General features: G+C 40.0%; 1 protein-coding gene across 8 annotated transcripts in view; it reads left to right on the top strand.

Annotated features, from left to right (window-relative positions):
* The window catches only part of SSBP2 (single stranded DNA binding protein 2), a 136684-nt gene that overhangs the window by 5758 nt on the left and 106318 nt on the right, over positions 1-24608 (top strand). The window contains exon 1 of one of the 8 annotated variants that reach the window (XM_082192008.1): positions 22878-23021. The exons of the other annotated variants lie outside the window; for them this stretch is intronic. The gene's annotated coding sequence lies outside the window, so the exon portion shown is untranslated. Of the gene's footprint in view, positions 1-22877; positions 23022-24608 lie in introns of those variants that run through there. 8 annotated transcript variants of the gene reach the window in all.

Here is a 24608-nt window from a genome sequence, read left to right as displayed (position 1 = left end):
ACCATCCATATGTGCTAGGTTCTAGTATATAGGTGTACTAGCTCTGACTATATTGTAGCAGACAGTTTCTCTTAGCCTTCTTATAGGTAAAGGTAAAGGAACCCCTGACCATTAGGTCCAGTTGTGGACGACTCTGGGGTTGCGGTCCTCATCTCACTGTGTAGGTCAAGGGAGCCGGCGTTTGTCCGCAGACAGCTTCTGGGTCATGTGGCCAGCATGACTAAGCTGCTTCTGGCGAACCAGAGCAGTGCATGGAAACACTGTTCACCTTCCCGCCAGAGCGGTACCTATTTATCTACTTGCACTTTGACGTGCCTTCGAACTGCTAGGTGGGCAGGAGCTGGGAGCGAGCAACAGGAGCTCACCCCATTGCAGGGATTCGAACCGCTGAGCTTCCGATCGGCAAGCCCTAGGCTCTGTGTTTTAGACCACAGCGCCACCCACGTCTTAGAGCCTTCTTATAGTCTTCTTGTAGCCACTTGTAAATAGTGTTCAAAGTATGAAACATGCCTCTGAGCAGCCTTACAACATAGCTAGCAGAATGTGGAGTGTATTGCATTGGTTAGTTCATAGAGCACAACCCAAAGACGGAGGGCTTTTCTTGATTTCAGAAGCCAGACTACGGAGGTGTTTATATCTATGACCAGCACAACAGATGCCTTTTCAGTATAGTTCAATTGCTGCTGTTTAATCATAAATAGGGACGCGGGTGGCGCTGTGGGTAAAAGCCTCAGCGCCTAGGGCTTGCCGATCGAAAGGTCGGCGGTTCGAATCCCCGCGGCGGGGTGCGCTCCCGCTGCTCGGTCCCAGCGCCTGCCAACCTAGCAGTTCGAAAGCACCCCCGGGGGCAAGTAGATAAATAGGTACCGCTTACCAGCGGGAAGGTAAACGGCGTTCCGTGTGCTGCGCTGGCTCGCCAGATGCAGCTTTGTCACACTGGCCACGTGACCCGGAAGTGTCTCCGGACAGCGCTGGCCCCCGGCCTATAGAGTGAGATGGGCGCACAAACCCCAGAGTCTGTCAAGACTGGCCCGCTCGGGCAGGGGTACCTTTACCTTTACCTTTACCTTTAATCATAAATAGTTACTACTCTTGTTATAACAATAGTACTGGCTACTTGAGCGTTTACATGACCAAACACTGGGGACAATCTGCTTCACTGTTGTTGATTTTTATAATGACTGCAAGCCCTTTAACTTGTTATTAGCCTTCTTTGTAATCAAACCTATATTTTAGTGTATGGAGTCCCAAAGTGTCTTACAAAGCCAAAATTAAATAAATTTAAAATACGCAATATGCTATATAACACTTTTGCCCATCTTCGCTTGATACTAGCCATGTAAGATAATAAAACAGTAGGTTAGAGCATTATTTATGAACATGAATAAGTTGCCAAATTACCTACACAGCCCTCTGTGTGCAGGCTCTTTTGAGTTGGTAAATGTTCTGATACAGAATCAATGACTCGTTAACAAGGCAACTTCATAAGCAGGGCTCTGTATATGGGGGACTCAATGGTGTGCACCAGGACTGCTGGCTTATAACTTTTAAACTATTTCTTGCCACTATACCTGAAGCCACTAGAAAGTGGTGGTTCAAGCCCACCCAGGGACCGTTGAGAGCAGGATTCCTGCATTGCTGGGAATTGGACTAGATGACCCTCGGAGTCCCCTCCAACTCTACAATTCTATGATTCTATGATTAAATAATAGAGATCAGTGAATGAAGAATGGAAGCAGCAAAGTACATTGGTACTTCGGGTTACAGACGCTTCAGGTTACAGACGCTTCAGGTTACAGACTCCGCTAACCCAGAAATATTACCTTAGGTTAAGAACTTTGCTTCAGGATGAGAACAGAAATTGCGCAGCGGTGGTGCGGCAGCTGCAGGAGGCCCCATATGCTAAAGTGGTGCTTCAGGTTAAGAACAGTTTCAGGTTAAGAATGGACCTCCAGAACGAATTAAGTTCTTAACCCGAGATACCACTGTACTGGAAAAGTAAGCTTATGTAAAATTAAAAAGTACTTCAAAACAAGTAACGACATTAAAGTAACTTATACGACACATTGTGAGTCTGTTTACAGTACTAAGGTTAATATGTCAAGCTTACCATTTTCCTATCTGCTAAAGTTCTAGGGAACATTTTAAGTGTATCTGCAACTCATGTCTAAATATGTGTTTCCATTTCCTATGTTGGTATTTCACCTGTAAAGCAGTGTTAGAAATTAGCCAGGCACCAGGCGCGTTTTGCAACTGGTGCAGGTCCAATGCGACCACGTGGAGAGCTCTGGATGCCAGGTTGGCAACTGGGGAAAGCAAAATGTCACATAGAGAAAGTTCTGAAATACTTTCACTGAAGCCTGGATTTGTTTTATTCTGACTGTTTTATTTGATGTTTTAATGTGTTGTATACTGCTTTGAGATTAGTTGTTTGAAATATAAAGCGGTATTGAAATAAATAAGAGCAGCAGCAGCGACACCATTGCAAAAAAAAGTGGCACCTAGACATTCCATTGTGGTATCTGTAACCTAGGTTTAAGGTGCTATTTGGTGATTAAATTATATATCTGAGTTTCTAATACTGTTGTAAAGTCTACACTGGCTGGAATGTACATTCAATTTAAATTCTGCTGTACCCAAAGTCCCACATTTACAATGTGGGCATGAGCAGCTCGATGCTACTCTTCAGTATTGTGTGCAAATATTGTCTTGCTGACTGCACAAAGAAGCAGTTCTCCTATACTGTGATAACAGAATGAAAAGTTGAAATTTAAAATTACTTGTCTAAATTCCTCTGCTGCAAAAGATTCTGGTAACACACAGGAATTCCCGATTCTACTCTTTAAGAAAGCTTGAAATTTTACTAGCTGTTCCTGGGGTGGTTGATGGGGAAAATTTGGAAGTATTTTTGTTCTAATATATCTCTTACTAGTCATGTCTTAATGCAAGCAGGTTTATTTGCTTAAAATGGCAACAATACCTCTCTTCTATGTAACTGTGAAAGAAAAACATTCTCCCCTATTTTGCAACGGCCCTTAGAAGCACCCCTCCCCATTTTCACAGCTGCTTTACCCATAAAACCAACTCTGCATAAAAAAACCCCTTAAACGGTGAATTGGCTCACTATAATAAAATGAGCGTGTCTTGCAGCATGAACCACAGGTTGTAGATTTGTTCCTGCTAGCATGCTTGTTCCTCAGATTTGAGCTGTGATCCATGAGTCAAAACAGTTTATGTGCAAACGCCTTAAGTTGTTTGCTTTTTTGTCTCCATTCTTCCCTTCATAACGTTTCTATTTTCCATGCTAGTGGGAAAGAGCATCCTTATGCTATTCAAACCCCACTACTTCAACATTGTTTCTTTCTGTATGTGGATATTTTATTATGACAACAGGGAGCAAACTGTTGGTGTTTTTGATTCTTTTCCAGTTTAGTTCTAACTGAAGTTGTTCCAGTTTTGGTTCAGGCCAATACAGTTTAGTTACAAGTTTGCTATATTTCAACCAGCTCAGTTTTTAGTTTCCATTGGGAAATGTGGACATTATTGACACTACACTGATTAAGGTCAGTTGATGTCATCATGCATAATGTTATTTAGTCTTGATACTCAGGGTTAAACATACTATACAGAGCAGCCTCAGTCAAGACAGAAAAAAATCCATTCTTACAGGATTTTGGAACTGGGGAAATGGAAATAGGAAAGGAACAATTTGAGATGATGGGAGAGTTGTTCCCCAGTTAAACTTCCATTATCATGCACCTACCCATCCACATGTTGTTACCCCTCCCCCCTCTTTTTCTATTCCTTATAGCTACCTGTCTCAGAGCATGAACAGAGCGATGCTGTCTGGGTTGTGTGAGACCCTCCAGGCTTAAAGAAGCAGCTTCTAAGGGATTTTGCTTCTTAATAATCTTCTGTGTATAGTGATCCTTGGTTCAAAGGTTAGAAAGGAAGGCTTTAAGCAACCATCTGCAGAGACTGACCAAGTAGTGCCCCATGGGGAAGAAGCTCAGCGTTGTGACAAATGCGGAACACGTTCTCTTCTAGCCTGTTGAATTGACCTTCAATTTATTACAGTGGATTCATACTTAAAGCAGCATGCTGCTGTCCTGCATGCTGTTTCCCGAACATAAAGATCATCCCTGTTGTATCAGTCTAAAGCTCTGCCTAGTCTACCCCCTTTCTTCACTCACTTGCCAACCAGAAGCTCAGGTGTGGAACATGAAAGCAGTAATCATCTGCTCTTCCCCCCAATGACTGGTATTCAGTGGCAAACTCCCTCTGAACCTGCAGAGTCCATATAGTCATAATTAGTAACTCTTGATAGACCTATACTCCCTGAATTTATCCATCTTTTTAAAGCCATCTAAGCCAGTGTCAATCCACACAATATGTGGCACTGGTTTCTTTAAATCACATGCTGTGTGAGGAAGTACTTCTGAATCTGCTGTCCATCTATCATTGGGCAGCCCTGAGTTCCAGTAGAATTACACCACACAACATTTTATAAATCTCGTATCATTTTATAAACCTCTATCATACTCCATCCCTTATTTTTTGATATTATTCATACAACATATGATTTTGGCATCAGAGTGCTAGGTAGGGGACGAAGGTGTGAGACTGTAAGACCAAAGAGGAGAAGATTGTAGTAGTATAGATGAGTGGCAGCCAAGACATAAACCAGATATTTTGCTGAAGGGAGAGAGCAAGGGCTGTATTTTTGCAGTGCTGCAAATTCCAGACTGAATTTGGGGAAACACAGGTGAGAGAGCAGTCAAAGAACTACAAGCCTGTTGAAATGGACAGGCAGCAACATTGTTGGTGTACAGAAGAGATGGGGAACCTGTGGCCCTCCAGATGTTATTCAACTCCAGCTGCCATAAATGATTGATCATTGACCATGCTGTCTGGGCCTTGTGGGATTCAAATGACTAGAGGGCCACAGGTTCCCCTGCCCTGATGTTCAGTAGATGGAGAGTGTTTTTCCTTAATAAAAAGCCTTTGTTTAATAGCTTTGCTTCACAGGTAAGGTGCTCCATTCCCCTTTATACATCCTTTTTTGTTGAGCTCTGCAATATGTGTCTTGAAAGTAATTGACAAGAACTGTACACAGGGTCCCAAACATGCCCCAAGCATCGGTTAATTCTTGAAAATAACAGCATGGAATTCTGGACAAACTTAACTGTATAAAAATCTTCCCATAGATTTGTCATCTTTTTATAGTTTGTGTGCCAGTGAGAGTGCCTCTATACCATTTTTAAAGGCAAAAACTTAATTGTAAATAAGTTTACTTGAATGTATTTTTTATTTTATTTTTTGTAAGCTCAGGTTTAGGACAACTGGATAGATTTGTAATTCTATGTGTTGGCTCTGTCCATGTTCCTCTTTGTGATTTTTTTATATGGAGAATTTATGTAATTTGATTTAGGAAACAGTGCATGCATCATTTGCTGTTGCTGCAGCATTCTTTTAGTTCACCATGAATTGTTTTTCCATTTAGATTGGACATGCTCATGAATGGTTCTGCGTGTTAACACAGTGGGAAATTTGTACACACCACTTCATTCTGGGAAAAGTAATGCTAGTGTCCCTATTATTAAATGGGAATGTTATTGCTTGTTGTTGTGCATGCTGTGTAGATCCTAATGGTCATTGTAAGGATGGAGACCCTCACATTAGGAATGAGGCATGCTGAGAGGAGAGACTTATTCTTTCTCTCGCCAGCCAAGTTCCTGAAGAAAATTTCCCCCTGAGCTCCACAATTTGGAATAGGAAAAAGCTCCCTTTGGTGCTAATGGGAGCTTTGTTCCTATCCTTAATTCCAGTGTATGAGAGTTGCAAGGGTATTTATTGGGATCATGGCTGGGGAGAAAAAGGTTATACCTGTCCTCCCTATATGCCTCCTCAGAGCATCTCACTCTTGCTCTTAAAACAAAGCTGATGTGATTGCTAATGATGCATTTAGCATCATGTGTAGTTGGCCCTCATTTCCACATTGAAACAACAACGACAAAAAGAATTTGGGAAACATTTGTAATAAATTGGATATCCATTTTATAATTGTGTTAGCTTTTCCCCTCTTCTATCATTTCCTATATTTGTCTAATGCAAATATAGTAGTAATTCCTATGGTTAGTTTGTAGTAATTCCTATGGTTAGTTTCCCAAAAACTGCTTCAGAATCTTTAAAAAGAAACAGAATAATGGGATTATATTGCAATCATCTTGGAAGCAGTTCCCTTGGATTTCATATAATGGTCAGTGTGTAGGGAATCCCAAATTCACTCTTGAGGTTTATTGGCAGAATTAAAAAGGGATGGATGTTTGTAGCACCTCTTTGTTGGTTAGTCCCTGTTTGAATCTGCTATCTCACACAGTTAACTCTTGCCAAAGACTTGCTTTGGGAATTAGGAATGTATTCACTTCGCCACAGGCAACAGTAGAGTGCTGTCCAATCTAATGGATTGAAGCAAGTGTGATCAGAATTGGGTTTTTTGGAGAACAGACAGTTTGAATTGTAATGTTAAGTGCACATCAAAGGAAAAAACATGACTTTAGAGCACCTGTGGTGTGTTTTAATGGCAGGTGGAAGGGACAGGAGGACAATAAGAAATTCTTGTGGGAAACAGCATTGTATTGGTTTGCATGTAGATTGTGGGGAGCACATAGTCCTCTTGTATTACTCTAATTGGAGGAGCTACAATGGTATTTTGACCCAGTTAAGATGCAAGGAGGTAAGGGTCAAGAATGAACTTGTCTCCCCTTGCTAATTGTGTCTCAGTAGGGGATTTTGTCTCATGGTTGAGAACCATTGCTCTTGATACATCTAGTTTAAAGTATATTATACTAACTAGGTTTTCAGTGGCTTCAGAGTATTAAATATAAATGCACCTAATATGGAAGATTCAGAAGTCATGTCTTCAGTCACTTATCCAGGCAGAATGTGTTCAGAAACATTAGTTTAGGCCTTCTGATGGGATGTGCACTCTGTTAGGCACCCCCAGAGGATTGTGTGTTGAAGCTTGAGCTTCCAGTAAATGCTCCCCCTTGCCACTCTGACCCTGGCTCTTCCACAAAGCTTTTCCCCCATTTCCCAACCCTGAAGAACTGATTTAAATGAGGAATTAATTTCAGTGAAGTAGAATATATTAATTGGAATAGGAAAAGAGTTCTGACTATATAATACTCTAGGGTTTATATTCACTTTTAATGTGTTCACTATCCCTGTCCCTTTGGGGGAGAATCGCTGCCGCTTACTAAAGTCCCCATTAATTTTCTAGCAAGGAGTCAATGTTTTAAACCACAGTGTCTACCATATTACCAGGAACTTATATATAAATCCTGTGTTTGACCTTCTGAATTCCCATTTTTCATGTTGATAGCCGCAAGTACTTAAAAGTGGATGAAGAAGTTAAAAAGTGTAACATAGTTTTGGTAGAATAATGACCGGATAACAATTTGCACATACAGTTAACATGGCATCCTTTCCACCAAAAGCTCGTATCCTATTTCCACGAGTACCCAACCATTCTAATACAAAGAGAGCCATTACTGTGCATGGCATCTCTCAGAGCACAAGAGGACAGGTCCCTGCCCAGAGAGGTTAGAATCAGTGGGGAGACAGTCAAGGCTGGGAAGTAGAAGCAGGGTCAAGAGGGAAAGAATGGGTTTATTCAGCTGTACTTAGTCTTAGTTACAGTAGATAATAGACTCTTCTGTAATTTTAAATTCTGGTATATATGGAGTGATAAGAATACCATAACCCTGCTGGATCAGTTCCAAAAAAGGCCTATATGGTCCAGCATCCTGTTCTCAGGGTGGCCAACCAGATGCCTTTGAGAAGCCCAGAAGCAGGACATGGGCAGAATTGCACTATTCCCACATGTAGCTCTGGTATTCAGAGGAATATTGCCTCCAACATTGAGGTAGCATTTGGCTAAGATGACTTGTGACTGCTGGGTTTGCTGTATTTAAAAAAGTAAAAACCAGGACACTTTTTTAAGACACCAAAAAATTGTGATTTTTGGATTGACTTGCCTAAGATCCAGGACAAAGCACTGCCTTTCAGAAATTCCCCATGGAGGTCAATTCCACCTTTGAAACCTCGTTAATGTCTGGAAAAATCCAGACATATGACATCCCTACTGTTGATAGCGTAATCATCCAGGATAGTATTTGCATAATATTTCCATTTGATGCTTTTTTAATTTAAAGTTTGTGTCTGATGTTATTTCTCTGTATCAGAAACAAACAAGATCCTAACCCAACCATTTACGGTGCTTTAAAATTACCCATCCCACACCCTCAAAAACTAATCCTACCTGTTTATCATTAATGGTGTCAGCAACATATCATTCAGTCACATATTACAGGCTCCCCACCCCCCACCCCAAAAGGTGAACAAATACAGGAGAGACAAAATGCACGAAAAAAATCTGCATAGGCCCAATGAAAACATTTCATTGAGATTACCCAGGATTAATTTTATGTAGCCATGCAAGTCTTTGCAATATTGAAGTTCAGTTCTGTATAATATAGGTAGAAGAAATAAAAGCTTTGTATTACGTGATACTACAAGCGCAGTCTAAAGAATACGTAGGTAAGCCCTCCATTTTTCTTTTACTAGTTCTGTTTCCTCTGGAATTTCCTCATGCATTTAAAAGGCCATAGATTGTTGAACGGCTGAAGGCCCTGTGCTTTTGTGCTCAGGCTGACAGGGGGGGAAATGGTGGTGTTCCATAGATAACCACAATTAGTATGGAAGGATAAGGGAATCTGCCTTTCAGAAGTGCACACTACTTAAGTATTTGGACAAAATTAACAATGCATTACTCTCAAACTGCTCATCATGGACAGGATACAAAGAACTGTGACAATAAACCCAACGAACCAAAGGATGATATCTGAGTGGGGTCTCCCTAAATAACCCCCTCACATGTCACATGTTAAACTGCTTTTGGAACTGAGGGAAGAATCCAAAGTAATGTGTAATATAATAGTGGGGAAAGGCCTATGAGCTTCGGGGGTACTTTGGATGCTGGTGAGACTAAACATCTCCTTGGATCCTGGCCACTCTTTCCTTTCCAAGTCTACAAGGGGGAATAGCAGTGAGTTAAGGGGTAACTACTTCTGCTCAAGTGTGAAGTGTACAGCTGGAAGAATGCATTCGGCAGTGAACCAGGGGTAAATTGCCTGTGCAAATTCGCCTTACCTAGGTATGAGAGACTCTGAATTTAATTATAGATATCCAGAAGAACCTAGTTTCAATTGTCTGCTTCTGTCATTGCTTATTTAAACAAACTGACATCTTGCATATTGTATATGCTTTGAAACAAAAAAAGTGTGAAATAAGGATTTTTTGAGTGTCTTAACTTTCCTGTATCTTCTATGAGTGCTCCAGATTTGCTGAATTGCTGCTCAGTGACATGTATTGATTTGATTCTCCAGTGACTTCTACCAGAAATAGCAGTGGCATGTTAGAAGAATTCTCATGCCTAAATATTGCTTCTCTTAATAATGATATTAATAAAACTATTAAGCAATATAAATGTGGCAGTTTGCAAACCGAATCTTAGATATTCTGTCTGGATTTTTAAAATAATCCAGTGGGATATGAAAAGAAACAAAGAATGGGACTTTCTGCACAATTGATCTGTCATCTCAAATCACATTTCAGAGTTTCAATGATAATCCTGCAAGTTACTGGTCAGTGTATTCCAGTTTGGGGTAGGTCTCCAAACAATAAAAAGAAACAGAGAAAAAAGCTACTACGAGATATAAAATTGCTGCTGGGGGTTAGTCCTACTGCTGGTTGATGTTAAGTTTATGCAAGCAGTCCTTAACCTAATTTACAGTTCTGCGGACAAACTGAAAGATAAACTCAACAAAATACAGAGATTTGGCAGTCACAACTAGGAAAAGTATTGCCTTTTTTATTCAGCATGAGATACAAAGGGGCCCTCATGTATACATGAGGTGGCTTCCACTCATTTGTTTGACCTTGTGCTATAGTTTTGTAGAAAACAATGAAACTAATCAAAAGATGTTTTCCTACCTGTGTGGAAACAGGGATAGAATCTGTATATTAAAAGGTGAAAGATCTATATAATCTGAAGGGAAACCATAGTATCTATATTTTGTGGCAATGAAGAAGCTCATCTGCTAGCACTCACATAAGCATTTGCGGAACAATGCTAGTGGCTATAATTCTCTGGCTCCAACCCATTGTGCTTTCTTATGCTGTCCCTGCAACAGAAATGCAAGCTTGAGGGGAAGATACATGCACACTGCACAAATGAAAAACAAATGCATTATACAGACATGCCATAGAAGTAACTTTAAAGAGCTAGAGTGCAATATCTGGAAGAGATGAAGTAACAGTAACAGCATAACGGAGATTAGAGAAGTAGGACAGTAGAAGGAGAATTGTGCTAGGAATGCAAAAGTGTTCCCAAAGTAATGTTACTTTAAAATTTGAAATAAAGTATGAAATACTTTCAGCATCACTCATAACCTTAAATGCATTTGTTAAGATTGTGTTTTTTAAAGGATGTTTTGATTTCAGTTTGATTTCAGTTTGAATTTTATACAGTTTTTGAAAGAAAGTGACAACACAGTAAAAATTGTAAGAGGCATGCAATTTTAGTAAGTTGGAAAATAATTGGGAAGTGACATCTTAAAATGTGTTACTAAATTGATTAAAAGACAGAATAAAAGTCAGTGTGTATCTCCAGTCAGTTGTATTGGTTGTAATAGTATACCCTATTTTTCAAGCCTTGCAAAACATTCCCCCTAAGAGGCTCATAATCTGCAACTGCTTGATTTAGTTGCAGAGATGTAAAGGTTCAGGAGAGGGAGTTTTTAAAAATTTGCTAAACTAGTTTTCTTTCCTGTTGATATCCCCCTTATTTTTTTCAGTGGATAGATTGGAAAGCTTCAAGGAAATCTCAATGTCCCAATTTTTTAGAGACTCTGGGAATTATGAAAGCCATTCTGGCTTCTGGTTTGATCCTGAAATGTCCCTATCCTCCCCCCCCCCCCCGCTGCCAGCACTGCCACCAAGCCTGGCGAGGAGAATGAGCTGGCGCTTGTCCCAAGCAATGACTATGGCAGCAGCTGTGGCTGCAAAGGAGCATCCCTGTTGCCTCTGCTGCCTCCTCCCTTGGGTAGCTTGTAGCAGCTTCCAAAGAGTGGAAGAGGAGAGACTGTCGCTGCGAAGGCCCAGCCTCACGTGATGCGCTGGCTCCAAGGGGCAGGAAGAAAGCGGGAGCAGAGTGCGAGTCTTATTTTTTATATTTTTAATGCTTTGTGTATCTGCTTCTAATTTTGCCCCTTTTAAAAATTTGTTTATTGGTGTGTGTTTTTTGTAAATCTACCAAAGAATAAAATAAAATAAAATTGGGATTAAGGGGTTTTCTCAGGATGGTGGAGAGTGTGTGTGCCCCATTGGTGTAGTGGTGGCGGCGCTTGCCCTTCTGATAGGAAATGACCTGGGGGAGGCGCCAAAAATGGGAGGTCGAGGAGGGTTAGTTGGAGAGTGAGAAATCATCTGAGGAATGTTGGAGAGTATGCAGATGTGTTTTCTCAGTTAACTTGTTTCTGATGCAACATGGTCAAATAATATTATTGCACAGCTAATTTGTGCTGCTGCAAATAACTTGTATCCAATATATTAAATATTAAATCCATTGTTAGCCATACTCAAAGTATACTCATTGAAATCAGTAATACGCACAGGTCTTTTGCCTGCGCACTCCGTATGATTGCCATGAACTATGATTAAACCTAGAAGTCTCTAATTAACCATAGGTTGCCATTTCATCCAAATTGGTTAACTATGGTTACTAATTTTAGAACAAAACAAGATATTAAATTATAATTTGAAGTTGGTTTAACTTCCTTGTTTGCTCCAAAGCTGGTAAGCATGGTTTCCTAGTTCAGATGGAATGGGAAACTTGTTAGTGACATATTGCTCTAAATCACAGCTTGTTTGAATGGGCTGAGTAAGCAGAGATGATAGTCTTTACTGGTCCATGGATGGAAACTATGTTCAAATGTTACAGAAGATATTCAGGCATTTGGTGCAGGAGTTGAATCATGGAAAATAATCTGATGAATGGTTGGAAGTGCATATACAAAATCTTAAATTTTGTACATGTTGGTAGTAAGCAACTGAACAGAATATTCCACTGTATGGAAACCTTCAATTTAATGAAGTCCACAAAGCTCAAATGAATGAGCATCAGGCATTATGAATCTTTCAGACACTGATAAAGAGAAATCTGAGTTATGCTAGTATTTTTGAAAAAGTGTATACGGAGAAGGAGTATGATATAAATACAGTAAATATGGTTTTAGGATAACCAATTTTCACTACCGTTACTATGGATACTGGTTACTAAAAAGGTGCACAGGGCAGGCTTCAACTCCCATGGAGTTCTTATGGAGCTTCCATCCAAGTATACGTGCACAAAATTGTGCTGGTGATAGGTTGTTAAGAAGTTCAATGCTATGTTCATAAAGTGTAGCCTAATAAGCAAATTGATTCCAAATTGCTTGCAGCACCAGATAAAAACTTACTTGTTCACCTGGTATTTGGAAGTATCTTTTTGTTCATGGTCTTTATTGTAATTACTGACCGCTGCAAACTTGTATTATTATTTTTTTATAAAAGCTTGACTTCTCTGGTAGTGGTCTTTATTTTTTAGTTGTGTTTCTGTTCATTGGGGGCATTCATTGTTTTGTTTTTTAAATATCATTTGCATACCATCCTGGGATCTGAAATGCGTGAAGGACAGTCTAAAAGTTCAATAAATGAAAAACAAACTTACTTTTCATTTATATTGTACTGATAACTGGCCTTTGCCATGCTTTGCATACATTAAAGATCATTACTTTTCTCAAGTTCACAAGTCACATTTATGTCCGTTCATGACTTTAGTGGTTTTAAATCTCTTAAATGATCTTTTGAGATATTTGCAACATATGTACATTTTAGGTAAGAGTCTTAACATTTCGTTGGTTATGACAAAATGTGAGCATTAAGTAATTACAGTGGTACCTCAGGTTACATACGCTTCAGGTTACACACTCCGCTAACCCAAAAATAGTGCTTCAGGTTAAGAACTTTGCTTCAGGATAAGAACAGAAATCGGGCTCCGGCGGCGTGGCAGCAGCAGGAGGCCCCATTAGGTAAAGTGGTGCTTCAGGTTAAGAACAGTTTCAGTTAAGTACGGACCTCTGGAACGAATTAAGTACTTAACCCGAGGTACCACTGTACAGGCTTTCTAACCTGATTTGCTAAAACCTCAACTTTCCCAACTCTACTGATGAAATCTATTTGCAAGTGGCTAAAATGAATAGCAACTGCTTAAAATATCTCATTTAAGAGAGAGGTCATTTAGCACCACTATAAGCCTTGCATTGAGAGAGGTGCAAAGAGACTTCGATTGGTGTAATTCCCAGGTCTACGGGAACAAGATGAGCTTATGTTCTTGAACTTTCTAAGCAGCAGTAGATTTCTATCATATATATCTCCTGCCCTTCCTCTAATGAATTTAGAGCAGGGCTTTGGACACTCTCAGCAACCCTCTATGCCAGTTAGTCTGAGAGAAGCTGATATGTCCAAGGCCAACTTGCGAGCAGTGTAACTTGGAATAAATGTAAATCTAGATTTGCTGCATCCAAATCTAATGTACCTCAACTGCACTACATACTCCCAGTGCTGCTAGTGAAAGAGAGCTAGCAAACTGCCCACTGTTACTTCTGTTCTAGCATGTGAGCAAGAGCCAATGGCAATGCAAGGAACACAATGAAGAAAATGTGTTCATATAGTTCACTTGTGTGCATTTTCTTATCATCTTAGATAGACCCATTGAAATTAATCTGGGAGTATGGCATCCAGTCTAATATACCATTTAATAGGATAGAATGGGGAATACTTCCATGTACTGGTTTTTGGATTGTCTCATACTCTTGTCTGCTACCAGAAAGGGTAGTGTTAAGGAGAAATTATTGAATTACTGCAGTTCTTGACCTTTTATAAGGATATAAGGTTTTTGCTCAGATCTCTTGCATTATATTATGTACAGAAAATGGCTTGAGTGTCTGATGTGGTGCCAGTTCCAATTTTCCATTTCTGCTCCTTATCCTAGCTCCCAGAGCCAGCCTGTAGATCTGTGTTGATGCAGTGAATGGTGGCAAATCCAAATTCATCTATTTGTATACATGATGGCTGACTATTGGGGGAGTATTGATTATGAGTAAGGGCCTTTCTACACAATTATTTTTACACAATAAAAGTGATGTTGCCACTTTCTCCAAGAAAATGAAGCATCTTGCCCAGGAGGTCTGCCTTTTAGCAGGATATGCCATTTTTTTATTAATGAATGCCAATGTTTTCTTGTTGCTGTGGAAAATGATTGTTGAACCAATTGCTTTGAGGGATGTGGTAGAGCAAATGTCACCAAAGCCTATGATTATATTGTAGTAAGGGAAAGATGTATGACCCCTTTCAGCTCTAGGAAACATACTGTCCTGTTCACAACAGTTGTTGCAAACCATGTCCATGATATTCCATTATTCAAGTTGTCTTTGTTCATATGAGTGCATTCCTGAAAGAGGTAGGAACTGATGTGGTAGTATGGTGCAAATTCAGCTTGAGGTTTTGTCAGTTTCTGAGTTTCATGTAGACCCAAAGTAGAATAGATAATAATTATCTAGACTTCAATGACAGGCTTTATATATACTAGGGATGGGGAACTTACGGCTCTTCAGACAATGTTGGAATCTAGCTCCCATCTTGTTCTGCAAACATTGGCCAGGAAAGATGGGAGTTCAGTTCAAAAAGGCATAGAGAACTGCACCAAGTAATTATCTTATAAGCTCATGAGAAATTGATTTTGAAAGGTATGTAACCAGGAGAAGCAGTTCAGTTTGGGGTGAATTATTTATTCATTATATATGTAGAGTGCCCACCCCAACAACTAAATCCAGAAGTTAGGTGGAAGGGAAGCCATTCTGCTGGATGTGAAATAATCCGGTCTGTGGACACTGAATAACCTCCATTGTTCTAAATAAAATTCAGAAGACTTCTACCCAGGTACTGACCAGGCCAACCTTTTTTTCGTTTTGCTTATGAGATCTGACAAGATCAGCCCTTGTGGTTTTATTTGTATTCTTGGAAGCCTTAGGGAGAGAAATAACTGGAGCAGCAATGAAATCTAACCTTGCTATATAACATAACCAAAGACATATCAGTAGGCCACTGGAAAAACAGCCATGTATGACAGTGAATATCTAAAGGATAAAGGGACCGCTGACCATTAGGTCCAGTCGCGGACGACTCTGGGGTTGCGGCACTCATCTCGCTTTACTGGCCGAGGGAGCTGGCGTACAGCTTCCAGGTCATGTGGCCAGCATGACTAAACCGCTTCTGGCGAACCAGAGCAGCACACAGAAACGCCATTTACCTTCCCACCTATTTATCTACTGTACTTGCACTTTGATGTGCTTTTGAATTTCTAGTGAATATCTAGCTCAATGTAAATAAATTCTGGAAAATGTATTGTATCAAGAGGTAAAATTGTTATTAGCAAGTAGTTTTAAGTGTCTAGAAGTGTCTGTAATTGTTTGTTTTCAATAGTAATTTGGGAAACTTATGTACAGTGGTACCTCAGGTTAAGTACTTAATTTGTTCTGGAGGTCCGTACTTAACCTGAAACTGCTCTTAACCTGAAGCACCACTTTAGCTAATGGGGCCTCCTGCTGCTGCCGTGCTCTGGAGCACAATTTCTGTTCTCATCCTGAAGCAAAGTTCTTAACCTGAAGCACTATTTCTGGGTTAGCGGAGTCTGTAACCTGAAGCGTATGTAACCTGAAGCGTATGTAACCCAAGGTACCACTGTGTGTAACTCAGCCTTGTAAATGAGCCCACAAAAGTTACTAGTCTGAAGATTTGTTTAGTAGCTTGTTGGCAAGCTAGTAAGAAAAACTTCCTTCTTTCAACACACTAGCCGGAAAAGAGGGATTCCTACATCACTATTTTACCAGCTCACCCACTCATATTCCTGTTTTCCTTTCCCCTCTCCAGAAGCTGCTATTTGCCTTGTGGTAGGACACATGGTGGTACTGCATGATCATTTAAATTAGGTTAATGGGCAGGAGAATGAGTTGAAACTCCCATCTTCCCCGACTGCCATAGCCACCATCCATTCTAGGAGGTCCTCAGCTGCTTTATTGTGTGTTCTTTTTTGCTGAGAGTGTTTCCCACCACACCATACATTTAAAGCAGCATCATACAGCATCACAAGAACTACAGTTCACAGAGTTCCTTGTGAAAAGGAATTGACTATTAAACCACCCTGGAAATTGTAGGTCTTTGTGGGGGAATGGGGGTCTCCCAATAACTTGCAGTACTGTTGTTAGCAAGCTACAGTTCCCTGTAGTCTTTGAGGGAAAACATGACTGTTTAAAGTGATATGATGGATCAGATATATGAATGTGATCTTTGGTGTTCTACTTTAAAATTGCCTATATTTGAATTGGTACAAGCTTCTTTAAGCCCATACAACTTGCGTTGTTAACCTTTCAGTTGGAGACTACACCAGACAGTTGTGGTGACTGATGGGATTGTTAGAAATATGTGTGTGTTTTTAATACCTGTTTTGGTTCTGGTGGCTTACTGTTACAGAACAAACAAACATTAAAATGCTATTTGTCTAATAGTTTTCTTTCTAATCATAAGGAAACTGGAAACAAGAGAGATGCCCCAGGGCCATTGCAGTTTCCAAAATAATACCATAAAAACTAACCTAGTAGCAATTTTCTTTTTAATTGATTTACTTATTAATTATCTCCTTGATTTTCATTTTGAAAATACACAAACTGTTACAAGCCAAAGGTTGCAGAACTCGTGACTATTTAATTGGGATATATGACGTATATATCAGAAATATATAGAAGCATCTGTTGGAGTTAACTGCAAAAATGTGACAAAGATTTATGAACTGGAAAATAAACTTTGGACAAGCATAGAAGATGAAATATGGGCAAGTATATGGATTGTGTGGATTTAAAATAAATTAATATACTGATGGTATTTAATCCCATCAAAGATTGCTAAATAAGATCACAAACGTAAATTCATTACATTGTTGCCTAGGTTATTATCTTGTCTATTGATAAAGGGCTACCCATAGGACACAGTAATACAGGCTGTAATCCATGCAGATTTCAGACCCATGGTTTGAAGTTGAATTGTTTTGAACAAGCCATAGTTAAGATTAGCCACAGTTTGTAGGACTTGAATAACATGACAAGCTGTGGTTAATTTAAAAAAAATATGGAAGTGAAAGCTTCACAACTCCTTATGATTGCATAAGAAAAAGGAACAAGGCGAGGGAGGGGGCATGCAAGCCCAGAGTTAGTTGCAAAGTCTGATTTCTGTGACCATAATATATTTTTCAATTTGACACCCAGACACAGCCATAATGGGGCATATTATTTTAAGTGCTTGAGCACATGACGACTGTAATGGTCATAGGGTATATACCCTGAATACAGAGAAGTAAGGGAAATAGTTGTTTACTATGTAAAGTCAAAAGACAAGAGGTAGATTTATGCCAAAATATATTGGACAGTCTTTCAGATGCCACAAGACTTAATTGTTGGTGTTACTTTGAAAAAACGAATGTATCTCGTTACCTTCTGGAATGTAACAACTAAATATTACATGCAGTGGAGTTTAAAGACATGGTCTGGTGATAAAGCAGCTGGCAAACTGAACATAAGAGTGGGTGGTTTGCATGCATTTTGAAGCATGCTTTCATAGGTTAAGCTTTCATAGGTTAAGCATGCAATTTAAAAATTGAGAAGATTAATTTGTGAACCCGGTCACAGTGAGTCTGAAGTTGCTGGGGTGGGGGCACAGGAAGCAATAAGCGACGTGGCATTTTTGAGATTGGAGTGGCCACAGTTTTATTGAGTACAGATGTCAGTAGGCCTAGGGATTGGGTATGTATCCCAACCATCCCGATTGCTGGCTGATGACTTCTTCAGGGTGAAACCTGGGTTAAGGATCAACATATGATGCACATCATATATGGGTGATTCCTCCAGGATGCCATTGGGGAGTTCTGTGGCTCATTGTCTGCCCCCCATCTGGACATACAGACAGAATCCTTCCCCTTGGAGATGGGATTTAAATATGGGTTTCTGTGGTTCTGTTATAGCAACATTTAATTTCTAGAGTGCTGTGGCTTTCCTATTTTTGCTTCTAGAAGTCAAGTAATAGAAATTGAAGTGTTTTGAGCAGAAAACTTTTCAAAAACTTTTTAAAAAAACAGTCTAGACTTGCATGGCCAGAGGTATTTGATATTGCCCATATAAAATCTTAGTAATACTCAGAGTGGACCCATTGAAAATCAGTCGCCTTAAGTAACTTAAATTCCTCCAATTTCTGACTTCAGCATCTCATAACTAAAACGTTCATGCTTTGGATTCTTCCCACATTTATATGCACTTTGGTGCAGCATTTCCTTCTGCCAAAGAAACAAACAGGTATTGTTTTAGTTGCAGATAAACAACCGCGAAGTACGGTAGGTGTAATGGCATTCACTCATCCTTTCTCCCCCCCAACCCCCCTTCTCCTCAACTGTTGAAAGTGATTATAATCTCCTTGAGGGAGGGGACCTTTTTTCTATGTTATTGTGTGCCACTACCAATCAGTTTATATAATATAAAGTGTATAGTACCTTACTAATGTTATATAGGTGAGGAATAATAATACTAATCAGCTTGTCTGCTTGGCCAACAAAGCTCTCTTGGGTATTTGTACTTCTACTGCATGTACATTAATAGATCTTTGTGTCCCCAGTATTGTATAAAACAGGCTTCCTCAACCTCGGCCCTCCATATGTTTTTGGCCTACAACTCCCATGATCCCTAGCTAGCAGGACCAGTGGTCAGGGATGCTGGGAATTGTAGTCTCAAAAACATCTGGAGGGCCGAGGTTGAGGAAGCCTGGTATAGAATGATACAGGCCTTGATGCAGTGGCTAATATTCAGTTATTCAGTTATTTGTTGCTGTTGAGTTCATTTTTCTGCTTAAAGTCCTTTACCTCATGCTCAATTATCAAATGATCGCTTAAAAAATAGCTTAAAGTGTTTGCCGCATATGGCATCATAATAAAAGGATATGGTTTTTAGAGAGCTAATCTTTAGCCAAGTAGGTGGTATGGTTAGAGCTGGGAGCATACCATCAGAACTTGTAAGGAGTGGTTGTATAGCTTCTTAGGCATGCTGACAGATAGTTGAAAAGTACCAAAACTGAAATTTCTCATTAAAAACTTCTGTTGAAATTTGAAGCCCAAATATTTTCTTGATACTGTATTCTCAAAATATATTTTTGTACGCATTAAATTGCCCAATTATTTTTGGTTTCTGAGAGCAGCAATATCTGATTGCCATGTCATAGTGCTTTGTAGCGTTTGTCAGTACAGTATTGGTAGCAGATACACAGTGGCAGTGTGTAATCATTGTGCTTGTCATTGCAAGAAAGGAGTCATACTCTGGCAGGGTGTGTGTGTGTGAGAGAGAGAGAGAGAGAGAGAGAGAGAGAGAGAACGAGAGAGAGAGAGAGAGAGAGAGAGAGAGAGAGAGAGAGAAATGAATCCAGACCTGGAACTGCAGGCAGAATCCAGACCTGGAACTGCAGGCAGAATCCAGACCTGGAACTACAGGCAGAGACAGGCTAATACTCCTCCTTCAGAGGCATGTGGGCTTCACTCTGCAACCAGAAAGTGCACTGAGCTTCTGCGCCCTCCAGCTCTGAGTAAGGGCTTGTTTTCTGAACCTCCTCCCCAGCTCTAGGCTGGGAGCTGGAAATTAGAGAAGATTCCGTCTGACCCTCTGCATTTAAGTTTTAAGACAAAGTTAGGGACAACACCCTGGTCCCTTGGAAAAGGGATTTCACAACCAATTTCTAATTGAATTCTCATTCAAACTTTGGCAGATTTCTGAATATTAATAGAAGATACAAAATTAATTCCTTTAAACCTTTCCTTTTGATATATTGTGATTTCTAAAGTCGTTGTGTTAAGATTTCTCATCATGGAATGACTTTCATATCTGATAATGCTTATGGATCATGTCTGACTACCGTTGGACATTTACCAAATTAATGGGCTTTGTTTTATTTTGCTATTTTTATAATATCAGAACTAATAGATCATATCCTTGTTTTGCTTGTGTGGTTTTTTTGTTTTGTTACCTGGACTTGTTTTCAGCTGTTTATCTGCATGCAAAGAACTTCCCCTGTATCCTTGATTCTTGGTTTGCTTTTATTTGGTTAATTCACTAGAACATCATGCTGTTCTGGTCACTAAAATACAGTAGTATTTTAGCCATCTTGTACTCCATGTTTCTAAATTTGTTTTTACTTTTCAAGCAAGCTTATCGGTATGTGAAGTAGTTGCTGACTTTGGTGCATGCATTGTAAGTGTATTTTCTCCCTACTCCCCTACCCCAGCTATATGAGCTCTTACCTGGTGTTGGAAATAGATACAAATAGTTGAAATCACATCCAGATAAGACTGAGGCAATCATACCTGGCAAGCGTTGTGAATTAGAGGCTGATATCTACTGAACATTTCACCTAGCTTCCCAGATCTTACATTATTTGAGTGCTCCTGTATCTGTTACTACCATTGTACCTCTAAATCTAGGGCCAGGAATACTCCCATTCATTTTCAGCATGTGAGAAGGTTGCATTTTTTCTGACAGATGCATATCTAGTAGTGGTTTGCTTTTTGGCTTGAATCTAGACTACTGCATTTATGTAGTGTTCTTTACTTCTTTTCAAAAAGTTTACTTAATGCAGAATGTGATGGAAGCACCTTCTGATAGCAGAGGGTTGTAGAGAACAAACCATGCTATTGCACAAAAGCCTTTTTCCAGGATCAATAGACTAGGAGTTGCTGCCTTCTTTCAATTTGATGTTCTCAGAACTGCACAAACCATTATTTGGACCCAAGTCCTAATCATAAGAACCCATATTGGTGGCTGTCCCACAACTGTGGAACTATTTTGCACCAAGACTCCTCAAGGTCAGACCCTGATCATTTCACTGAAAGTGCTGTGATCTGTTTTGTTTAGGCTATCCTAAATAGGCTTACCTAATATGTGGTGGTCACATAGTATTAGCATGAGTATGTTAGAAATAATAAATCAGTTTTGTATGAGTGTATTGTCTGCTTCATACTCTGTGCAGTGCATGATTTCTCCTACACAGGGATTAATCCCAGTGTAAAAAATTGTGCTGTCTTAAAATAGAAAGAGGAAGCTAAAACATTCCTCAAGCCTCTACCATCTCATAATGCGAATAGCTGTGGCTTTAGAGATCTGCCTTCAGAGGAGAAAATGTTTTGTGTTCCCTAATAATCAGTTTAGACAGTACAAGGACCAGACATCCACGTGAAGCTTACGACAATTCTCAGAACAATGGGTGACTTTCCTGATGACAATCCGGAGAGTTTTCTAGGAGTGGCCCCGGCACTCCTATTTTGTTCCCCATCCCACCTTAGTCTGCCATTTTTTAGAGTACTGCAAAAAAGGTGGAATAAAAATTATAAGAAATTAAAAATTATCATGTTTTTCCTGTATTCGGTTTGAATTTGAAACATCTTCAAGAAAAGAACTGACATTGTACTGACATCATAACGTATTTGTTCAGTCGGTTTCTGAGCCACTCAGCAATATCAACTTTGGCTCAAGTCAGTGTATGCATGACTACAGCATGACCACAAAGTGGGTTGAGCTGCTGGCAATGTCAGAGGCCAACAAGGAGGGGGAGAGAGGCTGGTGTGTGAGAGGGATGTGCAGGCAGGCAGCCCAGGCTTACTGTAGAGGCTTGATAAAGCCTCAGGGGAGAAGGAAGGAGTGGCTTTGGCGAGGAGGGGGTGGCCATGGGGAGTAAGGGGAGGGGTGGCTTAGGTGAACGGGGTTGTTGCCTAGGTGCACTTGGCAAGCGAAGCAAGCAGAGGCTCAGGCCCTAGTACAGTGTTTCTCAAACTTGGGTCTTCAGCTGTTTGTTGGACTACAACTCCCATCATCCCTGACCACTGGTTCCATTTCTCACTTGCACACCTGCAAAGCATGGAGGAGGGAATAGGCAACTAACATGCCAGATTTATCAGCCTGTTAATTGGGCAAGTTAAGAGTTGTAGTCCAACAACAGCTGGAGACCCAAGTTTGAGAAACACTACCCTAGTACAATAATAAAAACATAGTAAAATCTGGATAGGAAGCCTTTTTCTGTACAAGGAAGCCATCAATTCTTCCTTTCTTTACCATTCTTTACTAGAATGGAAATGTTCAAATAAGAGAACAAAATCTCTGCTTTTCTCTAAACTATTCAGCTTTCTCCTCTTTCTGTTATGTGGGAACCTAAGGATTAGTTTGCTAAGCCAAAATTTCTCACCAGAAATTATGGAACTCCTCAAACCTGATTGTGTCAACATTGCCACCTATGGCAAAGCATGTGGCTAATTTACTTTTATGTTTTCTTCCCTCCCCCATTGTCAGCGCATATTCTCTTAAGAGTCCTTGGATTTTATTTTTATTTCTAGGTGCTGGCATATCTCTAGCTGCCTAATTTATTGGTTTTTCCTGTGCCACTGTTTGTACATCAGTGCTTTCTCATGCGTTTCTGTAACTGAGCTCAGGTGTGAATTCAGTCAGCTATGTTCATGGTTGTGTAATGTTGATGTCTGTTTATGGAACAGGGAACGTAATGCTAGGTTCTAGAAGCTTAAACTGCGATGTTGCCATAGACCAATTGCAGTTTAGTTTTTTCTCTTGACAATGCCTTCCTCTAAAGCCCAATGGACTTCTGAAGTGTCAAGGGCTACTTGCTGTCATACTGGATAGGCTCTTCAATTTCTGACTGTTTTTGACTTCAGTGTCTCATAACTAAAACGTTCACTCTTTGGATTCTTCCCACATTTATATGCACAGATCAAGGTTCAAATGGGACCCTGTTTTTGTTATTATGTGTGTTGATATGGTTGTTTGGTGCCAAATGACATTAGTTGTCCTTCCACGTTTTTCACTAGACGTAGTTTGGAGAAGGCAGACTTCAGCCATATATGATAGTTCATATATCTGCCAGAATCGGTCATAAAACGGCAGGATGAGGTCAGGGGATGGAGCTTCACAGAATAGGGCATAATCTCTAGAAAACGCTTTTGAACTAGTGTACAGCTATTGCTTAAATGTGCCTTGCCATAGTCAACACATAGTATATGACCAGTAGAGATCAATCTAACACAATCCCTCTACAACTGTGACACTAGAGTTAAGTAAAAATTAAAAGTGCATGCAGAGCAGATAAGAGGATAGCAATCTTTGGGTCATCGGGAGTGTTGGGGGGGTAGTTTAATCTTTCCCACCAATGCTTCCATTCCTGTAGACAGCAATCTTGGCTGCATGTGGGAGGAAATGTTAAAATGTGTAGTGAGATGGTGCAGAGATCATTTGTGCCTGACTGTAGCTATTGACCCCCTGTCCACCACTGCCTGTGTCCCTCGGGGCCAAAAGGGTTCCCCATTCCTGCTTTAAACCATGATGGGATTGAGGAAGTTCAGGTTGGGGTTAGTAGAATATGTAAAGGAGATTGTGGATATTACTATCATTCCTTATTTCATTTTCTCTGATCATTTTCAGGGGAGTAGTTGGGAGTTGGAAGACTGCCAGTTCCTGAACCCCTAGTGAACATATGTCACAGTTATTGAGACAGAAGTTTATTCCTTAATGAGAAAGACATGTTCGTTAAAAAGCAAAACGTGCCCCAAAGTGGGAAGCCGCTTTGTAGCAGTTGCCCAGAAAAGACAGTATACTCTGCTGTTTTTAAGTAAATAGATATGCTGGGTGGTTTCAACTAACTTTCACTCAGAGTAAACCCACTGAAATTCATGGATCAAACCCATTTAGGAACTCCATTCACACCACCTTGGATATAAATGTACTAAACAAATGCCGTATTTAAAAACTTGATGGTGAAGGGTGTATGTTCGCAGGGAAGATAGTAAGAAAGGTCAAAATGATTGGTACATCAAAAGAAATTAATCCAAGATGTAGCTGGTTTCACCCTGAAAATAATTCCTTCCTTCATAGTCAGTTTTAGACACATCCCACTTTAATAAAAACATAAATAAATATTAGAAAAATATTGTTTCCTCACTATTTCAGATGAGCAGCAAAACCAGGGCTCCCACAATAAGAATTTCAGCATGATTGATTATGCTCATTAATTTCAATGGGTCTACTCTGAGTGAAATTAGCTATATTCCACCCAATCTGCAGTCCCACTGACGTTGTTTGATCAAGCTGCACATTGTGTTTGCTTGATAACTCAGAAAAGGGGGGGGAGCCTTTTGTGTTGTAGCCAGTGGTGATTGTTGGCTCTGGATAAATGTAGGTCATTCTCCTGCTCGCCTCTAGAGACCTGCCCAAGGAAGTAGTAGGCTCTTTATTCTTTTATGTTGTGTCTATTCTTGCTCGCATGTAAGCATGCCAGACTATTATTTATTCTATTCCCCCCCCCCATAC

The sequence above is a fragment of the Podarcis vaucheri genome, assembly GCF_965113315.1.
Source record: "Podarcis vaucheri genome assembly, chromosome: 11".
NCBI classification, from domain to species: domain Eukaryota; kingdom Metazoa; phylum Chordata; class Lepidosauria; order Squamata; family Lacertidae; genus Podarcis; species Podarcis vaucheri.
The sequence above is the reverse complement of the archived record's forward strand: the minus strand, read 5'-3'. Positions and strand labels throughout refer to the sequence as shown.